Genomic DNA, 25,527 nt, shown 5'->3' on the forward strand with positions numbered 1-25,527 from the left:
AGAAAGCTAGGAAAAAGAATGCTAAGGCCCAGATACCTACTCTAGCAGATGAAAAGCATATGCTGAGCCTCTAGCAAACTTCACTTCTACAAATAACACCACCGCCTTGGGGAACAGCAGAGACATTTGACCAGGCAGCAGCTGTGCAGAGAGTGCTATTTAAAGACTCAGCTTTTGCAGCCCAAGGACTCTAGGCTTAGGATTTGATTGGAAGGCACAGTGAAGACAGCAAAGACTGAGGAAAGAACCAGATTTGGGAAAAAACATCACCAGGTTGTTGGCTGCTGATATGAACACTGAATATGTTAAATGAGTTCATTTTAATAAAATTATGTCTAACCATCTCTCTCTGAGTAAATTAAATGTGTTAATTCATGGAAAGCGCTTGGAACGGTGTCCAGCTCATAGTGCTTACTGAAGGGAAACTGTCATTATTACCATCATTATCTCCCAATCTACCTACCTACATATATTTGCCCAGAGATGGAGAAATGCTCATCTATAATGATATGTTACTGCTAAGTGGTCGGATTTATAGTGAGTATGTTTTTAACTCTTTTCTTTGTATTTTTCTGTAATCCTTGAATTCTTTATAATGAACACAAATATTTTGTAAAAACCACAAGTCATTATTCTGGGGGGAAAAAATGAAGGCTCTGGAGTCAGACTTCCTAAGTTTCAACCCCAGGTCCACTGATTAATAGCTGTGTGACCCTGAGCAAATTATTTACCTCCTCTGAGTCTGTTTTCTCCTGTATAGAGGGGGGTAATAATGTTACTTACCTCATTTGGTCGTTATGGGAATTAAATGAGATAATCTAGGTAGAGCTTGGCATGGTACCTGGCAGAGAGTAAGAGTGAGATAAATAATGACTGTTACTACTAGCAGTAGAAGTAGTCCTGGCTGTGTTATTTCCTTCTTGGGCAAGGATCACGTTCTATTTACTTCAGTGTTCTTGGCATGTAGTAGTCACTCTGGAAACAGTTGGTAGTTTAGCTGGGGCCACCTCAGGCATCAGCTTGGGAACATTCTTTGTCAAGGTAGAAAAAAGAGTGAAAAGACCTCAAGCACCTTCCCCCTCATGGTCAAGGGTTGGGTCCTTTTGGTGATTGGGAAGCACAAGTTATTTCTCCAAAACTCTTGAGACTCTCCCAAGAGATGAGGTCCTTAGAGAGTCCATCATTGGTTTCTTTTTTTTTAAAACATCTTTATTGGAGTATAATTGCTTTACAATGGTGTGTTAGTTTCTGCTTTATAACAAAGTGAATCAGCTATACAAATATATATATCCCCATATCTCCTCCCTCTTGCATCTCACCATTGGTTTCTTACTCTTCCGTATGATGGCTAGCCAGAAGCCAGGGCCATTGCTCTCCATCACCTTATGCTGTTCTTCATGGACTGTAGGCAAGTCATTTCCATGAGAATTTCTAATAATGTAAAACCTCAGGTGAACAATTATAGGGGAACTGCAGCCATTTTCCACTGACTGTGTGTGAGTGTGTTGGGGAATGGCATTCTTTGTTATGTCTAAAACAATCCTTCAACATACAGATGACTAATAGGCGCATGAGAAGATGCTTGCTCATCATTGCTAATTATTAGAGAAAGGCAAATCAAAACTATAATGAGGTATCACCTCACACTGGTCAGAATGGCCATCATTAAAAAGTCTACAAATAATAAATGCTGGAGAGGGTGTGGAGAAAAGGGGACCCTCCTATACTGTTGGTGGGAATGTATTGAATAAATTGGTGCAGCCACTATGGAAAACAGTATGGAGATTCCTCAAAAAACTAAAAATAGAGTTGCCATATAATCCAGCAATCCCACTTATGGGCATATATCTGGAAAAAGCAATAATTTGAAAAGATACATGCACCCTTATGTTCATAGCAGCACTATTTACAATAGCCAGGACATGGAAGTAACCTAACTGTCCATCGACAGATGAATGGATAAAGAAGATGTGGCATATATATATATATATATATATATATATATATATATAATGGAATACTACTCAGCCATAAAAAAGAATGAAATAATGCCATTTGCAGCAACATGGATGGACCTAGAGATTACCACACTAAGTGGAGTAAGTCAGAAAGAGAAAGACAAATACCATATGATATCACTTATATGTGGAATCTAAAATATGACACAAATGAAATTACGTACAAAACAGAAACAGACTCGCAGATGTAGAGAACAGATATGTGGTTGCCAAGGGGTAGGGTGGGGGTAGGGGAGGGACGGATTGGGAGGTTGGGATTAGCAGATGCAAACTATTATGTGTAGAATGGATAAACAACAAGGTCCTACTGTATAGCACAGGGAACTATATTCAATATTCTGTAATAAACCATAATGGAAAAGAATATGAAAAAAATATATATATAACTGAATCTCTTTGCTGTACAGCAGAAATTAACACAACATTGTAAACCAACTATACTTCAATAAAATTAAAAAAAAAATAAAAACAATCCTTTAGAAGGAAAGAGTCCTTCCTATATTTTCTAAATACAACAAACATATATTCCTTTTAAAGTAAGAAATGAAAACTTTAAAAAACCATCCAATTCTTTATAACCATGGTCCCAGGAATTCAGCATATCCACATTTCGCCTGCTTTCTCCTTCTTGTCCCTATAAGATGCAGAGTCTTGTTAAGTTAAATAGGGAGGACAGATTGTGTCTGCACTTATTCCTGTTGTTTGAGAATGATAAGCATCAAGCCATCCACATTCCCATACAGTACATTGGCAATAATACTGCTTTTCAAAAATCCACTGATTGGATAAATATTTCCTGAGCACCTACTACGTACCAAGCACCATTCTACGTGTTTGTTTGTTTGTTAAATCTGACAAGCCGGTACTGAGGGCTCCCACTAAAGGAGAATGCAGAGATGGTGGAAATGAGTGATTAGGACACACAATAGCTGTAGGTGTGACTCTAGTGACTACATAAGTTACTGTTACCGACAGTAAATTTGACCCTGAATGTGACAGTGACATGTGAGTATAATAGTGAAAATGACTAAATGGTCAGTAACAAGGACAGCTGTTTACCCTGTTAGGGTCTACTAACATTGACTTGATTTTGTGGCAGTGAATGAAGTAGTTTGAGTGATAATGATGGTGAAAGCAACTGAAAGGGTGACAGCTGTGCACACATTCCAACTGCTATATTGTACAGAAACTGTTTGAAGTTGTGGTTATAGAGAGGGGTCGCATACTGGACAGTGACATTAAAAATAAAAATGATGAACTGGATGACAGCAACAATGCAAATGAGTTTTGCCCAGTAGATTGAATTTGTGATTAAAACGGTGATGGGAGTCAGTCCAACAATGACATCCCTCAGAACGACACAGTATCGACCCTGTGGATGCAACAGCTGTAACCAAAGAGGGAACTTCGTTTTGTACTGAGACAACTGGATTTGGGCGGCATGACTGTCAGTGACAGAAAAATTGCGTGTCAGGGACAGACAGACATTGTGAGGCTCAGTGGGCCAGAGCCGATGTGACTTAATTTGTCTGATACTGTATGGATATGACTTCATTTGTTTGGCTGTGTGAAGGTCGCAAGAGGAATTCCAACACGGAACGCATAAGGTGCGACGGTGCGTAACACGAAAAAAGAGGACAAGCAAAACTAACGCTTCTACCCGCAAGCCTCTACATCCCAAAATGGGGCGGAAGGAGAGGCGTGACCAAAATGCCTTCAAGACGCCACAATTGGTTGATACGGGTCTGTTAGCCTATTACGTCCGAGCCAAGCCTCTCCACCAATGAGAATGCGTCTGGGGCGCGGCTCACGTCACGTCTCCGCCTTGCACGTGAACTTGTTTTGGAAAAATGGAAAGAAATCTTTTGTGCCTAATTCTCTGCCGTTGTTTGAGATAAGATCTCAACTTTAGTGCTGCCCGGGCGAGGGAAGGTAGAAACCCATTAGAACTTTCCTAAGGGAGTGTGGGGAGGGGAAGGACTGGTCAAGGGTCAGAGGTCAGAGAAGCGGCTAGCAACGGGTTTGTCCCAGTGTGCTAGCATTGGTGGAGAGCGCGCGCCCCGCCCCCGTGAGGCCCGCCCCCAGCACGTGACTGTGGCGCGCGGGGCAGGCCGGGCCGCCCCCTCCTTGCTTATACCCCTTCCGCGCCGGCCTTAAAATGGCCGCTTGCTGGCGTCTCTGGCGCTGTTGAATGGAGAAAGCTTTATTGTTCCCTTCGGGCAGGAGTGTTCGTGTCCTTTATGGCGCTGTCAATAAAGAACCGCAGTTTGAATCGGTGCTGAACAGGTAACCATAGAAACGGGGCTGGGACTCAGCGTGGAGACCCCTTTTGCAGCTGTGGCCTAAGAGGCGCCCCGAATGAGGGGCGAACAGAGACCCCCTCGGCGTGGCGAAGTCCGCTGCGCTCTGCCAAGTCCCGGCCGTCTCTCCCCGCCCCGGGACGTGGAGCCCTGGGGCGGCCCGCACCCCGAGCGCAGGCTCCGCTGTCGTCTGTGGCGGGGAGAGGCCTCGGGGTCCCGGCCAGGACACTCGGCCGGGCCTAGTCCCCGCTTGGGGCCTGTTCTCCGCCTGGGACCTGCCCTCAACCCTCGTCGCCTGCTACTCGGCGCGATCGGAGGCCACTCCTCGCAGCTGCTTCTCGCACTTTCACCCCTCCTCCCCTCCCGCCAAATCCCGACCCCGGGACCCTGGCAAGTTAGGGTCTTGGGCCAAATCCGCCCCTCCCCCCTCCCCCGTTTTTGTCAGCCGGGAGCTAAGAAGGTTTTACTTTTTTTTTAATGGCTGTGAAGAATATTTCACGTAATTTGTGACAGTTGTATGAAATCAGATTCTGATGTACGTAAATGAAGTTCTATTGGAACACAGCCGTGTTCGTGGTTTATGTATTGCCTATGGCTGCTTTCCTTCCACAGGAGCAAAGTTGAGTAGTTGCAACAGATATCTGATGGCTTTGATCCCTTGGCGCACGAAGCCGAAAATGTTTTTGGCCTTTCACAGAAAAACTGTGGCGGCCCCAGCTCTAGACACAAGTACACTGGGTCGGTGTTGTCCTCCAGGGATTCCTCAGGTCCTTTCTCACGGAGTGGGAAACTCTAGTTACAACTGCCCTATGCACCCAGAGCTCTTTATTTGACCAACCACTCTGGCTTCCATTACCTTTTCTGGTCTTATTGGTGTATTATTCAAAATGGAATTGTTTCTCCTACTTTGAATAACAATAATACCACTCTACCGAGCGCCTACGGTAAGCCAGTTGCTTATTTATATTCATACACAGCTTTTTTGTACCAACAACTTTTTAGAAGTGTCCGTGTCTGTTTTGCATAAGAGGAGGAAGCCCAGGTTCTGAGAGGTTAAGCTGTTTAAGAGTGTAATAGATTATAGGTCTGGCAAATTGAGCTCTTCCCTGGGAGCGCCCTGCCTGGGGACCCATGTCGTTCTGCTTGGACTTCATTCTTTCACATCTCTCAAACTGGGACTATTGGTTCTTCCTTGGAATCGAATCCAAATCTTTGTAGGCTTGTGGAGATTTAATTACAGCCTCAACTGAAAATTTTCTCTACTTGGCTAAATCATCAAACTTCTGCCACACCCCACTTCCTAATTTAGACGTTGTTTTTATTTTTATTTTTTATTTTTAACATCTTCATTGGAGTATAATTGCTTTACAATGGTGTGTTAGTTTCTGCTGTATCACAAAGTGAAGCAGCTGTACGTATACATATATCCCCATATCCCCTCCCTCTTGCGTCTCCCTCCCACCCTCTCTATCCCACCCCTCTAGGTGGTCACAAAGCATGTAGCTGATCTCCCTGTGCTGTGCGGCTGCTTCCCACTAGCTATCTGTTTTACATTTGGTAGTGTATATATGTCCATGACACTCTCTCACTTCTTCCCAGCTTACCCTTCCCCCTCTCCGTGTTCTCAAGTCAGTTCTCTACGTCTGCATCTTTATTCCTGTCCTGCCCCTAGGTTCTTCAGAACCATTTTTTTTTTTTAGATTCCATATATATGTGTTAGCATACGGTATTTGTTTTTCTCTTTCTGACTTACTTCACTCTGTATGAGAGACTCTAGGTCCATCCACCTCACTACAGATAGTTCAATTTCGTTTCTTTTTATGGCTGAGTAATATTCCATTGTATATATGTGCCATATCTTTTTTATCCATTCATCTGTCAATGGACACTTAGGTTGCTTCCATGTCCTGGCTATTGTAAATAGTGCTGCAGTGAACATTGTGGTACATGACTCTTTTTGAATTATGGTTTTCTCTGGGTATATGCACAGTAGTGGGATTGCTGGGTCATATGGTAGTTCTGTTTTTAGTTTTTTAAGAAACCTCCATACTGTTCTCCATAGTGGCTGTATCAATTTACATTCCTACCAACAGTGTAAGAGGGTTTCCTTTTCTGCACACCCTCTCCAGCATTTATTTTGTAGACTTTTTGATGATGGCCATTCTGACCGGTGTGAGGTGATACCTCATTGTAGTTTTGATTTGTATATCTCTGATGATTAATGATGTTGAGCATCCTTTCATGTGTTTGTTGGCAATCTGTATATCTTCTTTGGAGACGTGTCTATTTAGTAGACGTTGTTCTTTTATAAGAGTTGTTCCCAAACCTAACTATTCATCACTAATTTAACTAACAAATAGATTCAGGACACCCATGCTTGCATGCATACATTTGTTGAATCATTCAGTATTTGTCGAGCACCTAGAATATACTAGCGATGATTCAAATCCCTGAAAATACAGTGGTGAACAAGATCAATGTAATCTCTGCCCTTCCATGGAATTTAAATTCTGTAGGGGCTTGGACAGGTGGCATATAGGTAAACAAAGATAATTTCATATACAGCTGTCATTGCATCATCATAATAAAATTAGTAGTTAATATTTATTGAGTGATTCCTGTGTGCCAAGGACTTCACTGTGTGCTTTATTTCCATGGCTTATCTTTTAATCCTCACACCAACACTATGACATAGTATTAATATTCCCATTTTAAAGATGAGGAAACAGAGTCAGGAGAGATGACCAAGGTTACATAGCTAATGCATAAGGGAGCTGGGATCTGAACCTAAACTGATCACACTAACCACCCTGAATTATTCCATCTGTTTGTTATCTTTCCTACTAACTTGGGAGGTCTTGAAGGGCAGGGACCACACTTCACCTCTTCTTGTATCAGCTGCTAGCCAGTGCCCACAACCTGGTATTTGGTAAATAGTAAATAAATCCAGGCCATTCACTGAACAAATATTTGAGTGTCTGCTATTTACCAGGCACCACTGTGGCTATGATTATCAGGGTGAAACATGGACCCAAAACCGAGTGTCTTAACACAGTGAAGAGGTAACAAAGTTACTCCAGATTGTGGCAACAGCTATAAAGCAAATGAAACAGTGTTGACCTGGGAGACCACCTATTAGTACCAGGATAGTCCCCAAAGACCTCTCTTCTGGGTAGTTTAAGCTGAAACTTGTTGAGTGACCAGGATCCAGTCCAAAGGAAGGGAAAGGGGAGAGAATTGGAGAGGAAGAACTTTTCGGTAGGTTCAGAGACTGTGAGCTGGCAAGAACTTGGAGAGTTACAGAACTGAAAGAAGCCAGTGAATGTGTTGTGTTTCACAGTCTTGTGCTCTGAGTCCCGGCCCTGTACCCAGCTTTACTGCTGATAGAGCTGCGTGCTCTTGGGCCAGTTACAGGTTATTGTCTAATTTGTCAAATGTGGATAATGGTACCTTCTCAAAGGATTGTTGTGTGTTTTCTTTTTGTTACACACGTATTGCTGAATTCCAATTAGAGAAAACTAACCAAATTTGACCCCAAATGGAAACTTACTTAAAGTGATAAATAATAACAAAAATTCAGAAGTATGTTACAGATGAGGGTGTGTGTGTGTGGGGGGGGGGGTGTGCATGGGTATATGTGTGTGTGTTTCTATCTTTGGGGGGAGGAGAACAGATCTTATTTTTTTCTTAATGTTTTGTTAAGAGAGGAGCTTTTCCAAATAGGATTTAATTTTTTAAACAAAATTATACAACTGTCTATGGAGAGCGTTTTTCACCATTTTAGTGTTTTAAGCTTGAAACTATTTGTGTTCCTTCATTCTAAGAAAATGATAGGCTTCTTCTAGTTGGTAGTAATTTTAGAATTTGTTTGCAAATGATTTGGGCTTTCTTCTAAAAGTTTTGAAAATAATGTTGCATACTTTAAGCAGAATGTTGCATGCTTTAAAGCAGGTAGACTTTTTGAATAGGTAGAAATAAATGATGATGTTTGGGCTCATGACCGTGCAAAATTACAGAGGCAGTAATAAATTGAGCAAACCATATAGGAAGGTCAGCAGTGTCAAGTTTTGTTTTAAACTGTATCCAGTAACCATATTGCATGTGTCATCAGAAGATGTAATTCAGCCCAGCAAATGGAGCAAGGAACTGGACGGAGAGTGGCATGTTAATGCAATGTTAACCAACAAGCCCTGAATTAAATTGCTATTTTAGGTTTGGGTGGGACCTTCACATTTAAAGTATTGCAGTTTTACTCTGTGATTTGGGTCTGTTGGATTCCAGTAAAGAGTAGGTGGTAACACTAGCTTTGAAGGATAATATAAAACTGCAGGAAGAGCCAGGGCATACCAATTTGTTTTTCAATCTATTTTATTTCAGTTCAAAGCATCATTGCAGACAGGCAGCGCAGGGAAACAAGCCACACTTTGGCAATACTCACCTGCTTTTGGAGATTGAGGAAGACTGGGTATAACCAAAGTGTGGCTTATTTTCCTGGACTATCTATCTGCAAAGGTGCTTTGAACTGAAATAAAACAGATTGAAAAACAAATTGGTATGCCCTGTTGCCTCATACTGAGTATTTACATTACCCTTCTGGAGTACTGCCTGTACCAGCACCCTGGGGGGAAGCGGTGACCCTTCAGCCTCTTTCAACTCTTCAAGAGAGTGAGCTCTTTGATTTTCACAAGGAAACTGAATTGGGATATCTTGTTTTCTGGATCTCCAATAGCCTGCCTTCTAAAGCCATCATCTTAATAATGTGGAGAAAGCAAGCTATAACCAAATAGAGGAAAGAATTAAATATTAAGGCATTTAAATTCAGAGATGAGGTTGTCACTTTCTTTAAGTCATGCAGAGGGTGCGGTATTTCATTTGCAGAGAGTGTGCAGTTGTAAGACTCCTACAGCTCTCAAGGGAGAGAAAGGTAGGGAAAGAAAGCTGTCTTTCCTTACATTTCCCTAATGTTTTTATTTAACTCCATATCCTCAAAATCATGACATCAAGTATTTCATTTCCATAGATAAAGTAAATATGTTATTGCTGATCCACATCAGCTTGTTAGTCTGGGGTAAATGGTCAAGTTGCAAGGGATCCATGAATCCTTTGAATTTGCCTGCAGATTTGTGTGAATGCCATTTTTTTTTCTGGGAAGAGAGCCCATTACAGGCATAGCTTGGAGATATGGCGGGTTCAGTTCCAGACCACTGCAGTAAAGTGAATATTGTAATAAAGCGAGTCACATAGAAAATACTTTATTGCTAAAAAATGCTAACCATCATCTGACAATGCATGGTTGCCACAAACCTTCAATTTGTAAAAATTGTGCACTGTCTTCAAAGCACAATAAAATGGTATTTTATGGTACGCTTGTACTGCAGTCAGGTCTCAGAGGGGTCCTTGACCCTTCAAAAGGTACAGAGCCAACAATGAACATGTAACACCACTGAACTGAAACAGTGAGGGGAATCCCCCTAAAACTAGTACTTTCTATTGCTCTGGGACCTTGACCTCAAAGATGTAAAAGTATCTTTTCTTGCTTTGTTTCCTGTCTAAACTGGTCAAAGATAGTTGAATGTTTGTGTATAATGTTGGCATTCACCCAATGAGGTGCTTCAGGGATACCTTAGAGATCATTGTCGTTATTTTACATGAGACTGGTGAAATGGGGACATGTTGTCTCGACAACCTGGTTAGCAGATGAACGTATTTGTTTCTTCTGACAGGTGAAAGGAAGAGTAGTAGAAGCCCAGTACTTTGGCTCTAGGCATCAGCTTTTTGCAGGTGGAGTCAGTTCCTCAGGGTTAGGAAAGTAGGGTTAAAAGGGAGAGAGGAGGAGAGGGATAGATTCAAGGAAACAGAGACAGGAGGCGAGGATGCTTCGCCTGCATTTGTCCTGGAGACCCTCTGTGTCTGTGACAGTAGAGCTGCTATTTTGAAACCAAACTTATCTCAGAACTTGTCTAATATTAGGACCTCTGAAAAAGTCAGTTTGTGATGTAATTTCTGGTTTTATTAGTACCCGAAAGAAAAAAAAAAAAGGAAGGAAATATCTTTTAAATCTTTATGTTAGGATATTTTGTAAAAATGGGATCTCAATAGAAAATGGCTTAGGCCAGAGTTTGGCCCGTGTTGTGTTTACCAATTAGTTGCTTACATTTAAACATGAGAGATTTTACATCTGTCTGACCCCTGAAGGTGTTTGCATGAGTGACTTCTGCTATAAGCTCTAGAATCTGGTTCTGGGACATACAATAGGGCATGTTTTATGAAGGAAAGGGCCCAACTAGGTTGAGGGAGATTAGAAACAAAGGATTATAAGTGTGAATAATAGCTTTTGAGGCTCCAAATACTGGTTACTTGACTTTTTTTTTTAATATAAAAAACAAAAATGAACAGTATATGATTCTATTTCTGGCTTTGAGAAAATTTTACAAGAGGTAATCTAACTCTGCAGTTTCATCTGTTTCTCAGCTTTCTAGGACTGTGGCCTGACAGTTGGGTCTTCCTTCTTGACTCCCTTAGCCCCCTGCCCCCACTAGGGGCTCTGGAAGCAGTGAACTTAGCAGTTTTCTTCCATCCGGTACTTCTCTTGGGTTCCTGGTCTCAGGGGATGGCACCACCGAGCTGCCAGAGACAGAAACCCGGGAGTCATCCAGTGTTCTTCCCCTTCTCTCAACTCTCCACCCCCTTCCACTCCCCACCCACAATGGCACACATTTTTTAGACTGCAAGCCTGTTGATGTCCCCTTTCTCTTTTGGCTAAAGCCACTGTAATCTCTTGTCTTGGATTACTGCCGCAGCAGTCTGTAGCTGGCCAGCCAGCTTTCCACCTTTGTTCCGATCCAATCTATTTTGTGCACTGTTGCCAGTGATCTTTATAAAGCACAGATCGGAACACCTTACTCTCCAGGCTAAAACTCCAAGATGGCTTACCTGCCCTCTGTGTGGTTCCTTGGCATGGCTTGGGCTGGCTTCAAGCCCTGGCTGTGCCCACCTCAAGCCTCAACTCTTAGCGCTTTCTCCACTCCCCTCTTACCCTTCTACTTGAGCGTCAGTCATTAACACTCAATGGGCAACATGGAACTTCACCCTTCCTGGACTGTGGGCCATGCTCTGGGGCTTTCGGGCTGTTCCTTCTCTCTGGATTTCCCTGGCCGTGTTATTAACCAGGCAAGTAGCAATGCTGCTGTCTGTCCTGACCATTAGATTACTGAACGTTGTTTTCGTTTTCTATGTGGTTCCTTTTGTCCTTAGAATATATGCTATTTGAGTTGTATAGTCAAACACTGTCCTAAAGTCACTTCATGTAATTATTTTCTCTATGTGGTTATGCCACCAACTTGATAAACAGACCCATTTGTTTTAAAACTTAAGAATTGATTTTAAAAATCTAATTTTGTTTTTTTAACTATGAAAACCATTTACATGTTTCCAAGATCAAAACTATACAACAAGGTATATTCATAGAAGTTTTTATTTCATGCCTGACCCTTCTTTTCTGTTTCTCTTGAGTCTTGCTGCCAGAGTTTTGGGGTTTTGTCAGTTTGTTAGGTAAGAAATAACATTTCAGTATAGTTTAATTTTGTTTTCTCCTTTTGTGAGTTACAGAATATCTGCCCAATGTCTGTGGTATAAGTTATAAAAATATTTTTTCCAGTTTGTCACATGCCTGACTTTACATATGTAGTGTTATTGCTATACAAAAGTTTTACATGTTTACATAGTCATAATGATCAGTCTTACAGTGTATTACTTTAGATTTTGAGTCAGAGTTAGGAAGTTTGTGCCACTCTCAACTTATGAGGAATTCGTTAATGTTTTCTTCTAGTACATACATGGTTTCACTTTTTTTTTTCTTTTTTCTTTTTTTTTAGTATCTAAGACTGATCCATTTGGAATTTATCTTGGCATTTGGTTTGAGGAAGGATCCAATTTTATCTTTTTTCCAGGGGCCAGCCAGGTGTCCCAGCAGTACTTATTAAAAGCTCTTATCTTTTCTCCACTGATTTGAGATGCTGTCTTTAGCAGATACTAAACTCCTATGTGCATTTGGGTTTCCTACTGGATTTTCTGTTTTGTTCCATTGATTGTCAATTCATATGCCATTACAAAACTATCTTAATTTTAGAGGCTTTGTAATTTGTTTTACTGTCCGGAGGGGCTAGTTTTTTCATATTGCTCCTTTTCAGAGTTTTCCTGGCTGTGTTGCTTGTTTATTCTGCCATATGAGCTTTGTAATAAATTTGCCTAATTTCCGGGTGAAACAACTTGATGGTATTTTTGCTGAGATTATGTTAAATTTATAAATTAGCTTAGGCAGAACCGACATCTTTATGATGTTGAATATTTCTATCCAAGATCACGGTCTGTCTTTCCATTTGCTCAAGGCTACTTTTGTGATTTTTCAAGAGTATTTTATGTTTTTCCTTATATAAAGTTTGTTTGCTTCTTGCTCAGTTTATTAGACTTTCATCCTTAACTTTTTAAAAAAATAAATAATTCCTTTAAGAATCCCTCCAGAACTTCTCAGAGAAGTTATATACACCCACATACTCAAAAATTTTTGCATATTGTTTCTGGTGGTTCATAGGTACCCTCCTCCAAAAGCCCATCCCATTATATTGTCCCCTCAAAACCCCTTCTGTTGTCTGTCTTCCTCTCTTTCCCATTCTCAGTACCTAGCTCTGTGTCCTGCATACTGTAGGCAGTCAGTACATATTTGTTGAATGGAATGAATAAAGCAGTAAGGGGAAAAGCAAAGTGAATAAAAGAGTGAGAAGCCTATAAGAGCTATATTTGGGAAGGTTTTCCTTGCACAGTTGTTCCTAAGTCTGCAGTCTGTAGCCTTAATTCACTGATTCATAGCATTTTGCTCTCCTCCTTATCCCCATCCCAGAACTTAAAAAATACCATGTTGATAATAATAGTTAGCATTTAATGAACACCTAAAAAGTGCCAGGCACTGTACTAAGTGTTTTACACAATTTCTTGTAATCCTCACAGCAACTAAGCAATAGATACTATTATCCCCATTTAAAAAATTGTTATGGAAATTTCAAACATAAAAGTGAGAATAGCATTATGAGCTCCCATATACATGTTCACTCATTTTGCACTTGAGAAAACAGGTTTTGAAAGATTAAGTAACTCAGGGTTACAGAGCTAAAGTCAGGTGTAGAACCCAACTCTTTTTAGCTCCTTATTAAGATTGTTTTTAAAATTTTAAACTCCAGCTGGCCAGGGAAAAGCAGAAGCAAGGGAGATGGTCAAGAGCTACTCTTCTAAACTTTAACTGGTAGTAGTATTATATTAGTCTTCCCTTCTAATTCACATCACAAATATTTCCCTCACTTCTACTGTTTGCAAACAGTAATCCCTCCTCTCTCTCCCTCTTTATTGCTTCTCTTATGTTCTCTACTTTTGCTCTGCCTTCTCTTTATCTAGTTTTATTAGTGCAATCTGATCTTAGTTCATTTTTAAAGGCCTGTCACTGTTTTGAGTACCCAACTCCTAGCATGCTGTTGGGAACATAGTAAGAACTTATAAATTTAAACAACAGTGAAACTTGCTGCTCTTATTCATTTAGCCCATAGGTTTGGTACGGTACTATAACTTCTGAATGATGCTCAGAAGCCCTGGCAGTCATTAAATTTGACCACCTAGACACAAGCTCCTCTTATAGCTGGTACTCTGCTGTCAACTGACCTCAGTTCCGGTCAGATTTAAACCAGAGGGAGACTTTCTAAGGTCAAAGTCCAAGACAGCAGAATAATTGGCCCCTAGAGTTCTGGATTTTTTTTTCCTGGGCAGCAGAAAATGAAGATTTCCATGTATTTCTTTGAACACTTTTGAGCAAACACTATGGTATCCCATAAGCTCTTTCCAAACGTTAAAGACAATAGAGAAGTTATCCTCTTTTGCTTTTTTTTTTTTTTAATGTTAGTTCCTTAAGTTAACCTTCTTGTCATAATCCCTGGTGATGGATGGGAGAAAGATAGAGATGAAAATAATTCCCACTTCTTCAAAGGCAAGAGAAAAAGCTTACAGTACTAAGGGGAGAGGAGAATGGAGTTCATGTATGAAATATACACAGAAGTGTCCTGAAGGCTGGGTGATCTGAGTAGGGTAATAGGACAGTCTCACAGGAAGTTGGGGCTCCATAGACTCTTCAGTGCTTCTGCTGCTTAACCAGAATGTAGAAGAAAGAGAAAAACAAATACAGTATGCTAACACATATATATATGTAATCTAAGGAAAAAAAAAAAAAGTCATGAAGAACCTAGTGGTAAGACAGACGGGAATAAAGACACAGACCTACTAGAGAATGGACTTGAGGATATGGGGAGGGGGAAGGGTAAGCTGTGACAAAGTGAGAGAGTGGCATGGACACATATACACTACCAAACGTAAAATAGATAGCTAGTGGGAAGCAACCGCATAGCACAGGGAGATCAGCTACGTGCTTTGTGACCACCTAGAGGGGTGGGAGGGAGACGCAAGAGGGAGGGGATATGGGGATATATGTATATGTACAGCTGATTCACTTTGTTATAAAGCAGAAACTAACACACCATTGTAAAGCAATTATACTCCAATAAAGATGTTAAAAAAAAAAAAAGAAAAGAAGGATTTTAAGCTGAAAGTGGTCTCTTCTTCCCAGCTGTGCCATAAACTCCTTGAGAGCAGGGAGTTTGCTGATTTCTTCTCTGTGTAGTTCCAAGCCAGTTAAGGCCATTTGGCTGAGCTCAGTAAAGATCTGCTGGACAGACAAGCACACACTGTCCACTGACTAGGCTGGGAAATGGGTCTTGGAGCTTTGCTGGGACGGCATGGGCTCCACATCCCCCCGTGGCACTGTTACCACCTGTATGGCCTTGGACAAGTCAGGGGGCCAGAGTAATGTGTGTATGGTGCCTCATATAGCGGGGAATAAGTAGGCTCTCAATCAAGGTCATCTGTTCTTCCTTAAAAACTACTTCATTTACTGTGTATCTTTGCACTGCCTCTGAACAGAGAAGTTACCAAAAAAGCAGGAGAATGACTCAAGGATCAGGAGCTTCACTGCTTTTTAAATTCTTAAGCTTGGGCAATATCCAGTGGTAAAGGTTACGGCTCCAGAGTCAGACAGCATGGGTTCATTTACTGACTGTGCTGCTCACTGGCTTTATGATTTGGGGCAAGTCATTTAATCTCTCTAGGTCTCCACTTTCTCAGTTAAAGTGGAGTTAATGATAGTAACTACCTCCCAGGTTTTGCAAAAATTATATAAGAGCACCCATGCGAAATGCTTGTCACAGTGTCGGGGATATAATAAATCTTCATAAAATGTTAGCTCCCATTGTTAGGTTGCTACCTTAACCCTTCCAAACTATGTCTTTCTTTTCCCCCTTTCCATAATGTCTTCCTCATTGCTTTCCACCTAAAAAATATATATCTGAGTCATAGTTAACAGAAGAGTCTGATTTCTGTTATTAGTGAACTGGAAGATCTTAAAACACTTCTCAGGGCCTCGGTTTCTTCATCTACAAATGAGAGAATTGGAGCAGGTGATTTCAAAAGTTCTTTGTATCTCCTATTGATTTTCAGTGAGTTAAAGGCTTTGTGTGAAATCTCTCACATTGTATAGTCCAGCGTGCTGTTATGAGAGGCCTAACCCTCTCCCTTTCCTAGCTTGACTCAGCTGTGAAACTAGCAATGTGATTGTCTATAAATTCTTTTTAAAAAATTATGTAATATTTGACATACAGTATATAGAAGATACATATGTAACTTATATAAGTGATGAGGCAGAGTGATTAAAAACAAGTATATCGGACTTCCCTGGTGGTCAGTGGTTAAGAATCCGCCTGCCAGTGCAGGGAACACGGGTTGGATCCCTGATCCGGGAAGATCCCACATGCTGCAGAGCAGCTAAGCCTGTGCGCCACAACTACTGAGCCTGCGCTCTAGAGCCTGCGAGCCACAACTACTGAAGCCCACGCACCTAGAGCCCGTGCTCCACAATGAGAAGCCGCCGCAATGAGAAGCCTGCACACTGCAACAAAAAGTAGTCCCCTCTCGCTGCAACTAGAGAAAGCCTATGTGCAGCAACGAAGACCCAACGCAGCCATAAATAAATAAATATTTAAAAAAACGAAAAACAGTTTAATCTGTGAACTGATCACACAGCCCAAAACTGTGAAAACAAATATTTTGGCAGGTGTATTTTTATGCTTCCTTTTAACATTTAATGAATATTTACAATGTTATAGGAAATGCCCTTCATGTGCATTGACTCACTAACAGAGGCTTATTAATGCTTACAACTACTCCATGAGATAAAGCTAATATTATCCCCATTTTACATATGAGGAAACTGAGGCCCAGAGAGATAAGCAACTTGCCTAAAGTTGTATAGCTGGTAAGAGAGGCAGAGCTGTGATTCACCCGCGGGCGAGCTGTCTCTACAGCCTGTGCCCTAAACCTTTACTGTTAAGCACACAGCCTCCGGAGTCACAAGGCCTGTTTTGGTATTCTTCAGTTTCTTGAGCTCTTTACTTTTACATTAGATGGGTATCTTTGATTTTGGAATTTGCTACTGTGTGGTTGAGATTTATTCCCCCCTGAAGAAAAGTGTATTATAATCAGATTGGTGAAAACTCAGAACTCATCCACATTTTCAGGTCAGGACAGAAGTGTCAGTGATGAAGCCAAGGGTCTTTTGTAACACCTAAGAGGTTGAATGTGAAAGCACTGAAGTGATGATTGCTTGTTGAGAGTCTTGACTGCAGGATGGAAGAGTCGGCATTAGGTGCAATACAGTCACAATCCCCAGCCACTCATTAGATGAATATGTTGCTCAGGAGATTTTGCAGTTTGGCCTGTGAAGAGTCATCGGTGATGAACTACTGGACCAGAGCAGCATGGCCTGGAAAGGCAGGGGAAAGGCAGATAAGTCTCTCAAAGCCTCCTTCCATTATAATAGCCTTGAAAAATTGCTTGTTTCTATGAATTAGACAAAAGGTAAGAGAACACAAGCAGTTTGTTATGCCAAACAGTTTGATGTTTTCCCTCATTGTTTTGAACACCTCAAAAGAAGAGTTTCATTAGAGATTGAGAGAATCTGGAAAAAGAAATTAGTTGAATGTAATGGTTATTATAGGCTTATCAAGAATCAGATGCTAGCTGCCAGTTTTGAGACGTGAAAAACAACCTTTCTAGTGGTCCTTAATCTCCTGTCTCTACCTCCTTGAGAATATGGTGGTGAGGTGGTGGTAGTGATGATCATGATGACGATGACGCTGACGCTGACGCTGATGCCGGCAGCTAGCAGCTCATCAGTTTACTGAGCACTTGCTGTGTCCCCAGCATATGATGCTGGTGCTTTAGCTGTGTTTATTCATTTAATCTTCCAACAACCCAGTGAGAGAGGTACTATTATTACCCCTATTTTGTAGATGAGGAAACTATGCCCCATGGAGTTTAGGCGATTTTCCCAAGGTCACGCTTTGTAATTGGGCATTCAAGCTTCACACTCAGGTAGTCTGGCTCTAGCTCCAGCCTTTAACCACTGAGCTACACTGCTGCTCATGACCTGTCTCCCAGAAAGTGTGCAGTTGAATAACACTGTGTGTCCAGTAACTTAAAGAGCATTATAGATGCCTCTTCCCCTTCCCAGTCCATGGACTTGGGTTCAGACCCCACCCTAGAGTTATGTAAATTCCTTGTGGGCAGAGATTATATCTTATTTAACTTTGCTTGGTACATGGTAGGAGCTAAATAAATGTCTAATGAGCGTATAGTATGTTGCAAATGACACTAGCTTTGAAGCCAGACAAACCTACCTGGGTTTTTTAATTTGCAGGTTATAAAAATAATGCATACTGTAGAAAAAATTTGAAATATATGAAGAAGAAAATAAGTCCCCCATAGTGATACTACCTAGGGATAACCACTATTAGCATTTTAATATATTTTCTGTTTTTTTCAATGTAAATGTATATATGCATGTACATATATTTTTAAACCAAGTTGGAATTATATATACAGTTGCATCCTGTTTTTTTTTTTCCTTTTAGTATGTTGAGAGCATTTCACCACATTATTAAACATCTTCAAGAGCCTAATTAAAAATTTTTTATTTAGATATAATTCACATACTATACAATTTACTGTTTTAAAGTGTACAATTCAAAGTCTGTGTAACTATCACCACTTTCTAATTCTAGATCATTTTCATCACTCCAAAAAAAAACCCCATACCCATTAGCATTCACTCCCTAATCCTCCTCCCAACATCTAGCAATCACTAATCTTTCTGTCTCTATGGATTTGCCTATTCTAGACATTTTATATAAAGGGGATCATACCCTATGTGGCCTTTTGTGTCTGGCTTCTTTAACTTAGCATGTTTTCAAGGTTTACCCATGTTTGTAGCACTATCATTATTCCATTCCTTTTTATGACTGAATAATATTCCATTGTCTGGATAAACACAATTTTGTTTGTCCATTTATCAGTTGATGGACGCTTGAGTTGTTTCCACTTTTTGGCTGTTATGTATAATGCTGGCAGTGAACATTAATGTACAAGTTTTTGTGTAGACATATGTTTTCATTTCTCTTGGGTATATACCTAGGAGTGGAATTGCTGGGTCTGTATTTAACTTTTTGAGGAACTGACAAACTATTTTTCACAGTGGGGCTACCATTTTACATTCCCACCAGCGACATAGGATTTTCAGTTTCTCCACATCCTCAGCAATGCTTGTACTTTTTGTTTGTTTGTTTGATTTATTATAGCATCCTAGTAGGTGTGGAGTGATATCTCATTGTGGTTTTGATCTGCATTTCCCAGTGACTACTGATGTTGAGCATTTTTCATGTGCTTATTTGCCATTTTTTATATCTTCTTTGGAGAGATATCTGTGCAGATCCTTTGCCCATTTTAAAATTGGTATATTTGTCCTTTTACTGTTGAGTTGTAAGAGTTCTGAATACCTTATTCTGATATACTGTGTTTATATATTCTGGATACCAGACCCTTATCAGTTATATGATTTGTGAATATTTGTTCCCATTTTGTGGATTGTCTTTTTACTTTCATGATAGTGTCCTTTGATACACAGAAGTTTTTAAATTTGATGAAGTCCAATTTATTTTTTTTCCTTTGGTTACTTGTGCTGTAGGTACCATATAGAAAGCCTGATTTTTAATGGCTACATGATATTCTATAATATGTCTGTATACCATGTTTACTTTAAAAATCTCATACATCTAAGTTTCCAGTTTTTTACCATTAAATCTATTGCTCTGAATACAGTGTGCATAAATATTTTATTATATCTCTAATTATTATTTCTTTATAGATAGATACTTAGAAGTGGGTCTGAAGGAATAAACAGTAACAATTTTTTTTCTTCTAATATCATAGGATTCTCATTCTTTTTTTAATCTGTAATTATACAACTGATATATATTACAGATATATTCTGTAAAACACATCCTGGTAAAACATTCAAACAGTGCACGTAAAGTATATCCTCCTCAGTACCCCCAAATTCTCATGTCCCTCTCCAAGGACATTTTTTATACCTCTAGATGAGCAGATTACTTACTAGATTACTTCCCTGAATGATTTTTACCAGTTTACACTCCCATCAGCACTGTGTAGGTACCTCATTGCTCCCTTCCCTGCCTTATTAATGCACATATTATTTTTATCATAATAGCTAACACTTATTGAGCATTTACTGTTGACAGGCACTTTGCTAAAACATTTAAGATGCATTATCTCATTTCATCTTCGCACCAAAACTGTAAAGACGTTAAGGCTCACGGTGATTAAAGTGACCTGCCCAGGGTCACTGAGTAAATGTCCAAGTTAGGCTTCAAACCAAAGTCTGCTAAATCAGAGTCCATGGTCTAAAACCACTGCTTCCCAATGAAATATTGTCATTGAAAACTTCTCCAATTTGCTTGCCCCTAAATAGTATTAATGTTTTAATTTGTATTTCTTTATTCATCAGGGTGAACTTTTTATTGGATTATTGACTGTTTATTTCTTTTATGAATTATCTGTTTTTCTTTGTCCATTAAAAAAATTTAAATGTTAATTTTTTTCTTATTTTTGTATCATCTTTCTACTCTAATATTAACTGCTTATTTTTCACTTCATATGACATGAAGTGTTCACTGGTTTATCATTTATCTTTTAATTTTGTTAGTGGTGGTTTTTTGGGAAGTTTTCATTTATATGTAGTCAAATCTATTGATCACTTGTAAATTTATTGTTTCCTTTATGCATAGAAAGGCATTCTCCATCCTGACCTTAGTTAAGTTATTCATGAATATATTATCTTTTAAATATCTTAAATCGTTACTTAAATTGTTTTTTTTTTTTTTTTGATGTGGACCATTTTTAAAGTCTTTATTGAGTTTGTTACAATATTGCTTCTGTTTTGTGTTTTGGTTTTTTGGCTGGGAGGCATGTGGGATCTTAGCTCCCCAACCAGGGATCAAACCATACCCCCTGCACTGGAAGGCGAAATCTTAACCACTGGGCCGCCAGGGAAGTCCCTTGTTTTTGTTGTTTTTGTTAAGTCACAAACCTCCCTTATAGTTCTACTAATGACAGTGGATTGGGAAATTTGCAATCATATATTCCCTGAGATACTTTTGGGCAGTTTTATGGCTTGAGGATAATTATTTTCTCATTGAAAGATCTATCAATGACTGATATTTAATCAACATTCAAAGAAAAAGATAGTAAACCATATAACACGCCTGGTGCTAGTGGCTGCCAGTCTGTCAGATACATAGGAAGCCCTCCCCACTGAGGGCCTGTTGTATATACTTAGGAGTTTGGTACTTTGGTTCAGGTGCTAGCTTGAAAGGCCAGAAACCTGGGTCCTGGGTCTGGCCCTACCATTGCCTAGATACGTGACTTGCCATGTCACTGAATTTCTTTCAGTTTCTTCATCTGGAAAATGAGTGGGCTGAATTACATAGTCTCTACAGATAATTCTAGTTGCAAAATTCTCTGATTTTTATTATCCTTCTGATCAGGAATCATTCATGTTTGTGATTGATAAATAATTTTTTTTTAAAGTTTTAGTGATCTGTGGCAAAGTGGCCTGAAGGAATGCAGAGTAATAGGTGGAAGAAGTGCATGGGAGGAAGGAAGGAGGAGGTGAGCGGACCAAGGGAGAAGGAGTAAGGACTGAATCTGCTACAGTGGTGTCAGGCAGATGACCCAGCTGGAAGTTAGAAGGTGGATAAGTTCGGAGTTGAGCGCTTCATTGGGCTTAGGCTCCTTGAAGGAGGAATAGTTCTGATCTGCTGTGGATAGAGGTTTGGAGCACCGGATGAAAAGCCTGAGGGCGGGAGCAACCAGAGGGCACTCCTTACATTCTGAGAGACTGAAAAATTAGCATGTGGTCAGTGCTATTAGTCAGGTGCACAAGGTCACTTCAAAGACAAAGCTAAGTTTAACTGTATCAGAAGAGAGGCTGGAGCCTCAGAAGAGTCCAGGAACTTGGTATTGGAAAGGACAAGACAGAATGTCAGTTGGCAGTGCCCATGCAGTGGACATTGACCCTCAGACTCTACCTGCCCAGTCTGGGGCCCAAGCATTTGCTTCCATGGCAAAGACAGATGCACCAGGCCACCACTGAATGTTGAGAGATGTAGTCTCTTCTGTGATTCCTAAAAGGCTTTCTGATTATACTTGACCTTGCCGCTGGAATTTTTTCACAGATGACTGCAGAGAGTAGGCATATTTTACTAATAAATGAACTAATAAATTGACTTTCTGATTTATATTTCTTCTCTTTTACAATAAGTTTAGACAGTACTATCCAAACTCCCCAAGTCTGATTAATTTTGAGACTTTTACAGGATAGGGTGTTTGTATCTATGAGGTTGATAACCAAACTAGACCTTTGGTAAATTAAGTTCAAGCCGTCGAGGGAAGTCTCTTGCCAGTCCCTTCCTGGCAAGCCAGCTGGCCTGTTCCAATAGCACTGTTTCCCAGATACGCATTTCCATCCATCTTTTAGCAGAGACCAGCAAAAGACATGGCATCTCAAATGCAGGTGATCCTGTCAGGGCATCTAGCCGCACATCTCTGTCTGTGAGAGGAGTTGAGGAATGATAGCACTGAGCCCAGAAATCCTCTCAAGACTAAGGTAGTAATTAAGAACAGGGAGCCAGGTAGATCTGCATTTGAGCTTTGCTCTGACTTAATACCTGTATGGTCTTGGGCAAGTTGCATAACCTTTTTGGACATTAGTTTCCTCATCTGTGTATTAGGGATAATAATGGTGTCTACCTCATAGGGATGTTTGGGGAGTTAAGTGGGAAAATGTATGGACAGAGCTTAGAACAAATGCTGAACATCATTACCATCATAGAGTAGTTAATGACCTTGCCAAAGGCATTCAAGAGATTCAAGGATAGGAAAAAGAGCAGAGATCAGTGGATTGGGCAAAAAACGATGTTTTAATCACCTCCTCTTCACCTCGTTGATGAGGGAGGGATTCCTACCCTAGGGTTGTGGGGATGGCTAAGCACACAACATTGGACACTGGCAGATGAGACTGAAAGCAGTTTATACTCACAGCCCCAGAGGAGGACACAGAGGGTGTACTCAGGAGCAGAGTTAACAACCAGGGGCTGTGGGAGGCAGGCTTGTAGTATGAAGAAGGCGGGTGCTTTCTGGTTTATGCCAGAGGATGTGATTGGCTTGTTTGAATAATTTTGGGGGCTGGCAAGGAACTGAAACCCACTACCCAGGAATAAACAGGAACAGTGCCTGGCCCCTCTGATAAGGAGGATTGTTTGGCTAGGGGACCTTGTCCATGGGAGCAGAATGGGTACTGGAATTTGTGGTAAGGACATTTGAGGCCTTCTTGATTTTACCAGCTGTCAAGGCAGCACATAATATTAAGCCTTAATCTTTAGACTTTATACCACCAAAGAGAAGATAGGCCTTGAAATGCTGTTCGATACAGCTTTTAGGGGATCTGGGTATGGAACGCTATGGAAGACAAGCAGAGTTGTTCTGTTCTGTGGGGGAAGACAGATGGGCGTAGTAGTTAGAATGGAAATGTCACAGTAGGTCATACATGGTGTCATGAGCCCAGATCTCTTCACTGTGTCCAGTTCAGCATACATTTATTGATTGGCTGTACCATCCTAGGACCTGCCAGGGCTTAACCAGGTTCAGTTGACCACTTTAGATCAGGAACAGTTTGACCTCCATTTACTTTGGCAGCAGCCAGGGAAGCTTGTCTAGCCCTGGAAGTCCGGGTTGCTGGAATGCATTCTAAAGGAGTTTTGGTTGGTGCCAGGCCACAGAGCTATTCACCTAAGGCCTGGTTATTAGAATCCTCCGTATTTTGTAGGTTTTATTCTTAAAGCTGTTCTGACTGGAGCAAGGGCAGGTGCAAAAGGGAAGGTTGTGAGGATGACTTGGAACTTTTTAGAGGTGAAGGGTTGCTTAAAACATATTTGATAATAATTAGATGTGAAAAAATGTGATTTGAGAACAGGCAATGTTGTATAGTGCTTTGCTATTCAGAGAGGATTCCTTGGACTATCAACATCTGAGTCAACCCAGAGCTTATTAGAAATGCAGAATTCAGATCCCACTGCAGACCTCCTGGATCAGAATCTTTTCTTTGACAAGATCCCCAGGTGATTCTTATGCACACTAAAGTATGAGAAACTGTTCTAGTGGGTAGAAGAGCATGAGCTTTAAAAGGCTCAGTTAGACTGGATTAAAATCTCAGTTCCTAAAAAAAAAAAAAAAAACTACTCAGTTCCTCTGCTGACTTTGTCTGTGATCTTGGGCCTGTTCCTTAACCCCTCCACTGTTGGGACTTAATTATAAATTGGGTTTAACTGTCTTGCTGGGTTATTAGTATTAAAGGGGGTAACATGTAAAATGTGCTTATTAGTAGCTCTTGTGATTATTTGATAAATAATACCTTTGATAGAATATGAAAAGAGAGAGCAGGATACCATTACGGCTAACTCTGTTCACGAGACATGAATTGGTAATTGAGAAAAGTACAGTCTCCTGAGCCGATGGGCCAGTGGATGTGGTTGGCTCACTAAACAGTTCCCCTCAGGGTGAGACTGTAAGTGTACTTGTTAAGTAACCAAGAGTTGACAGCTATACTTCTTAATGGCTACTGAGCTCTTGGGAGGGAGAATAATCTGCAGAAGTGGTAGCTAAGTCTTGGCCTCCAGTGAGGCCTTCACATTATAGAGAAAAGAACTATGGCTTGAGAATTGAGACGTGGGCTCAGTTATGCCCCTCGTTAGCCCTGTGGCCCTTAACAAGCCATTTAACGTCCCTGAGCCTTAGTCTTCATCTGTAAAACAAAGGTAAATGGAAGGATGAGGTGTAAATCCCAGAATATAGCAAGGTATTATCCCTACTTGATATGTACCATAGAGCTCAGTAGGCAGCCTCCCAAATCCCCAAAGGTGACTCTTAGGCCGATTCAGCTGCTTTAGAATCTTCAGTACTGAAATTCTTCAGAGCTGTTCTGGCTACCTGGATTTCCCAATGACCAGACCGTACCTTAGGAAAGTACACAGGCCGTTCAGGTATTGCTACAAATCTCAAAGATTGGAACAGTAGTAGACTAGCATTTGGGATGGAATGATGATGATAGTGATGATAATAATATTAGAAACAACAGTGACAATACCTATAAAAAGGTGCTACCTGAACCCAGGAGCATCAAATACAAAAATCTGCATCCCTTACACTATATATATTGCTGCCTTTCAGGCCTGCAGGGTAAGAGAAGAAACCAAATGACAGCTGCTTTTGAACTTGAGCAATGCGGGCCTGCTAAAAGCTACGGTCACCCTTTTCTAACCTCACCAATCCTCCTTGCATTCTCAGAAATAATTGCTAGTGGTTCTCTTTTAACTTAGCTGATTCCTTAGATACGTTACATTTTAAATCATCTTTTTGTGTGTAGCACATGCCCCATTTCTTGTCTCTGAGTGTGTGATCTTTGCTCTGATTACTTGAGAGTGCCTGTTAATTTCACCTGATTCTGGTTGTTTGTGAGATACTAAATAGCCATGGGGTTAAAGCTGACTCGGATCAAAGAGCAACTCAGCCTCTCAGGACCTCAGTTTCCTCTGTTAAAAAGGGGAGGGATTGGACTAAGGTCATTTGGTCATTCGACAAGAGTACGTGATAGA

General features: G+C 40.6%; 1 protein-coding gene across 1 annotated transcript in view; it reads left to right on the forward strand.

Annotated features, from left to right (window-relative positions):
- Window positions 1-4,171: 4,171 nt before the first annotated feature.
- The window catches only part of ZBTB40 (zinc finger and BTB domain containing 40), an 85,608-nt gene continuing 64,252 nt past the window's right edge, over window positions 4,172-25,527 (forward strand). Inside the window, 1 exon segment of the mRNA XM_036873733.1 lies at window positions 4,172-4,304. The gene's annotated coding sequence lies outside the window, so the exon portion shown is untranslated.

This window comes from Balaenoptera musculus, chromosome 1 (assembly GCF_009873245.2).
Source record: "Balaenoptera musculus isolate JJ_BM4_2016_0621 chromosome 1, mBalMus1.pri.v3, whole genome shotgun sequence".
Classification (NCBI taxonomy): domain Eukaryota; kingdom Metazoa; phylum Chordata; class Mammalia; order Artiodactyla; family Balaenopteridae; genus Balaenoptera; species Balaenoptera musculus.